Genomic DNA, 5,000 nt, shown 5'->3' with positions numbered 1-5,000 from the left:
ACCAGTAGACGTTAAAATGTCTGAAACGGGGACACTTTTTCCAAACAAGCAAATCCCACACCGAGGGTGCGCAGGTGCCGATGGTGGTCGAGGCATGTGCCCGCAACAAGGGCCAACGTGAGCCGATGGTGGTCGAGGCAACCGCCCGCACCAGCTCGAGGCATGTGCCCACACCAAGGCCCGGCATGTATCGATGGTGTTCGACGTAGGGGCCATCTTCTGCTGATGGTGGTCGAGGCAAGAGCCCGCACCAAGGGCCAGCGTGTGCCCATGGTGCTCGAGGCAACCGTCCGCACCAGGGCCCAGCGTGTGCCGATGGTGGTCGAGGCAACCGCCCGCACCAGGGCCCAGCGTGTGCCGATGGTGCTCGAGGCAACCGCCCGCACCAAGGGCCGGCTTGTGCCGATGGTGTTCGAGGCAACCGCCCGCACCAGGGCCCAGCGTGTGCCGATGGTGGTCGAGGCAACCGCCAGCACCAGGGCCCAGCGTGTGCCGATGGTGGTCGAGGCAACCGCCCGCACCAAGGCCGAGCGTGTGCCGATGGTGGTCGAGGCAAGCGCCCGCACCAGGGCCCAGCGTGTGCCGATGGTGGTCGAGGCAAGCGCCCTCACCAAGGCCGAGCGTGTGCCGGTGGTGGTCGAGGCAACCGCCCGCACCAGGGCCCAGCGTGTGCCGATGGTGGTCGAGGCAAGCGCCCGCACCAAGGCCGAGCGTGTGCCGATGGTGGTCGAGGCAAGCGCCCGCACCAGGGCCCAGCGTGTGCCGATGGTGGTCGAGGCAAGCGCCCTCACCAAGGCCGAGCGTGTGCCGATGGTGGTCGAGGCAACCGCCCGCACCAAGGGCCGGCGTGTGCCGATGGTGTTCGAGGCAACCGCCCGCACCAGGGCCCAGCGTGTGCCGATGGTGGTCGAGCCAGGAGCCCGCACCAAGGGCCGGCTTGTGCCGATGGTGTTCGGGGCAACCGCCCGCACCAGGGCCCTGCGTGTGCCGATGGTGCTGGGGGCAACCGCCCGCACCAGGGCCCAGCGTGTGCCGATGGTGCTGGGGGCAAGCGCCCGCACCAGGGCCCAGCGTGTGCCGATGGTGCTGGGGGTAACCGCCCGGACCAGGGCCCAACGTGTGCCGATGGTGGTCGAGGGAACCGCCCGCACCAGGGCCCAGCGTGTGCCGATGGTGCTGGGGGCAAGCGCCCGCCCCAGGGCCCAGCGTGTGCCGATGGTGCTGGGGGCAAGCGCCCGCCCCAGGGCCCAGCGTGTGCCGATGGTGCTGGGGGCAAGCGCCCGCCCCAGGGCCCAGCGTGTGCCGATGGTTATCGGGGCAACCGGCCGCACCAGGGCCCAGGGTCTGCCGATGGTGCTCGAGGCAACCGCCCGCACCAAGGCTCAGCATGTGCCGATTGTGATCGAGGCAACAACCCACACCAGGGCCCAGCTTGTGCCGATGGCGGTCGAGGCAAGTGCCCGTACCGAAGGGCAGCCTATGCCGATGATGGTCGATGCATGTGCCATCACCATGCGCCATCATGTGCCATTGATGGTCGAGGCCTTGGCCGAAGTTCGATTTTGAGCCACGGTGCCCATGCTTGGCTCCAGCATGTGCTGGTGCCGCATTTTTTTCACTCGGGACAGCATCGCCGGAGCATCGCCGGAGTACCGCCGGAGAACCTGACCGGCGGCATTGGGGTTCCGGCGATTGGGAGGGGGGCCGGGGGGGTGTGCGCACATGATGTGCGATGGGTGCTGGTACTTGGCCTTGTGTTGGCCCCCTATCCCTCATCAAACCTCTGAGAATTCACACCCCCTTAAAGAGCATTTGAGATTTTACAGGTTTGCTACCAGTAGCCGTTAAAGTGTCTGAAATGGGGACACTTTTTTCAAACGGTCACAAAATCTTCTCTACTTCGAGTTTTTAGCTGAATTTTTTTGTGCATGCCAACAAAAATAGAAGGATCATGCCTACAAAATTTGGGGCCAAAAATCCTTATAAAAAAATTTTAAAAAATCCCGAACCGCAAAAAGTTTCGAAAATCATGAAAAATAGAAAACGAGTCATCTTCCAACGAAACTTCACGTGAAGGCTTAGGGGACCATTGTATGAATTTACAAGCCATAAAAATGGCATTGGCACGGCAGAAATTTGAAGATGTGCCTAAACCCACCAGGGCCCAGCGTGTGCCGATGGTGCTCGAGGCAACCGCCCGCACCAGGGCCCAGCGTGTGCCGATGGTGCTCGAGGCAAGCGCCCGCACCAGGGCCCAGCGTGTGCCGACGGTGGTCGAGGCAACCGCCCGCACCAGGGCCGATAGTGTGCCAATGGTGCTCGAGGCAACCTGTCGCACCAGGGCCCAGCGTGTGCCGATGGTGATCGAGGCAACCTGCCGCACCAGGGCCCAGCGTGTGCCGATGCTGGTCGAGGCAAGCGCCCGCACCAGCGCCCAGCGTGTGCCGATGGCGCTCGAGGCAACCGACCGCACCAGGGCCCAGCGTGTGCCGATGGTGCTCGAGGCAACCTGCCGCACCAGGGCCCAGCGTGTGCCGATGGCGCTCGAGGCAAGCTCCCGCACCAGGGCCCAGCGTGTGCCGATGGTGCTCGAGGCAACCTGCCGCACCAGGGCCCAGCGTGTGCGGATGGTGCTCGAGGCAAGCGCCCGCACCAGGGCCCAGCGTGTGCCGATGGTGGTCGAGGCAACCGCCCGCACCAGGGCCCAGCGTGTGCCGATGGTGGTCGAGGCAACCTGCCGCACCAGGGCCCAGCGTGTGCCGATGGTGCTCGAGGCAACCGACCGCACCAGGGCCGAGCGTGTGCCGATGGTGGTCGAGGCAAGCGCCCGCACCAGGGCCCAGCGTGTGCCGATGGTGCTCGAGGCAACCGACCGCACCAGGGCCGAGCGTGTGCCGATGGTGCTCGAGGCAAGCGCCCGCACCAGGGCCCAGCGTGTGCCGATGGTGGTCGAGGCAACCTGCCGCACCAGGGCCCAGCGTGTGCCGATGGTGGTCGAGGCAAGCGCCCGCACCGGGGCCCAGCGTGTGCCGATGGTGGTCGAGGCAACCGCCCGCACCGGGGCCCAGCGTGTGCCGATGGTGGTCGAGGCAACCGCCCGCACCGGGGCCCAGCGTGTGCCGATGGTGGTCGAGGCAACCTGCCGCACCAGGGCCCAGCGTGTGCCGATGGTGCTCGAGGCAACCGACCGCACCAGGGCGGAGCGTGTGCCGATGGTGGTCGAGGCAACCGCCCGCACCAGGGCCCAGCGTGTGCCGATGGTGGTCGAGGCTGCCGATGGTGGTCGAGGCAACCTGCCGCACCAGGGCCCAGCGTGTGCCGATGGTGGTCGAGGCAACCGACCGCACCAGGGCCGAGCGTGTGCCGATGGTGCTCGAGGCAAGCTGCCGCACCAGGGCCCAGCGTGTGCCGATGGTGGTCGAGGCAACCGCCCGCACCAGGGCCCAGCGTGTGCCGATGGTGCTCGAGGCAACCTGCCGCACCAGGGCGGAGCGTGTGCCGATGGTGGTCGAGGCAAGCGCCCGCACCAGGGCCCAGCGTGTGCCGATGGTGGTCGAGGCAACCGACCGCACCAGGGCCCAGCGTGTGCCGATGGTGCTCGAGGCAACCTGCCGCACCAGGGCCCAGCGTGTGCCGATGGTGGTCGAGGCAAGCGCCCGCACCAGGGCCCAGCGTGTGCCGATGGTGGTCGAGGCAAGCGCCCGCACCAGGGCCCAGCGTGTGCCGATGGTGCTCGAGGCAACCGACCGCACCAGGGCCGAGCGTGTGCCGATGGTGGTCGAGGCAAGCGCCCGTACCAGGGCCCAGCGTGTGCCGATGGTGATCGAGGCAAGCGCCCGCACCAGGGCCCAGCGTGTGCCGATGGCAGTGCCCAGCGTGTGCCGATGGTGGTCGAGGCAAGCGCCCGCACCAGGGCCCAGCTTTTGCCGATGGTGATCGAGGCAACCGGCCGCTCGAGGGCGCAGCGTGTGCCGATGGTTATCGGGGCAACCGGCCGCACCAGGGCCCAGGGTCTGCCGATGGTGCTCGAGGCAACCGCCCGCACCAAGGCTCAGCATGTGCCGCTGGTGATCGAGGCAACAACCCACACCAGGGCCCAGCTTGTGCCGATGGCGGTCGAGGCAAGTGCCCGTACCGAAGGGCAGCCTATGCCGATGATGGTCGATGCATGTGCCATCACCATGCGTCATCATGTGCCATTGATGGTCGAGGCCTTGGCCGAAGTTCGATTTTGAGCCACGGTGCCCATGCTTGGCTCCAGCATGTGCTGGTGCCGCATTTTTTTCACTCGGGACAGCATCGCCGGAGCATCGCCGGAGTACCGCCGGAGAACCTGACCGGCGGCATTGGGGTTCCGGCGATTGGGAGGGGGGCCGGGGGGGTGTGCGCACATGACGTGCGATGGGTGCTGGTACTTGGCCCTTGTGTTGGCCCCCTATCCCTCATCAAACCTCTGAGAACTCACACCCCCTTAAAGAGCGTTTGAGATTTTACAGGTTTGCTGCCAGTAGCCGTTAAAGTGTCTGAAATGGGGACACTTTTTTCAAACGGTCACGAAATCTTCTCCGGTTCGAGTTTTTAGCTGAATTTTTTTGTGCATGCCAACAAAAATAGAAGGATCACGTCCACAAAATTTGGGGCCAAAACTCCTTCTAAAAAAATTCTAAAAAATCCCGAACCGCAAAAAGTTTCGAAAATCGTGAAAAATAGAAAACGAGTCATCTTGCAACGAAACTTCACGTGAAGGCTTAGGGGACCATTGTATGAATTTACAAGCCATAAAAATGGCATTGGCACGACAGAAATTTGAAGATGTGCCTAAACCCACCTAGCACCCGATCGATCCCCGGCTTGCGCATCCTGCCTCTCCGGCCGGCTGAGCGCCCGCACGCTCGTTCCGTGGGTTGACTTAGGCATACGGAGCTCATTCCATGTCTAAGCCCCAGTCGGACCGAGGGTCGCGGCAGCTGGACCGGCAGCGGGATCGGCAGCAGCACGCG

This window comes from Durio zibethinus, unplaced genomic scaffold, assembly GCF_047325235.1.
Source record: "Durio zibethinus cultivar Kanyao isolate XHJ-2024 unplaced genomic scaffold, ASM4732523v1 HiC_scaffold_32, whole genome shotgun sequence".
Lineage (NCBI taxonomy): Eukaryota > Viridiplantae > Streptophyta > Magnoliopsida > Malvales > Malvaceae > Durio > Durio zibethinus.
This window is presented reverse-complemented; position numbering follows the sequence as displayed.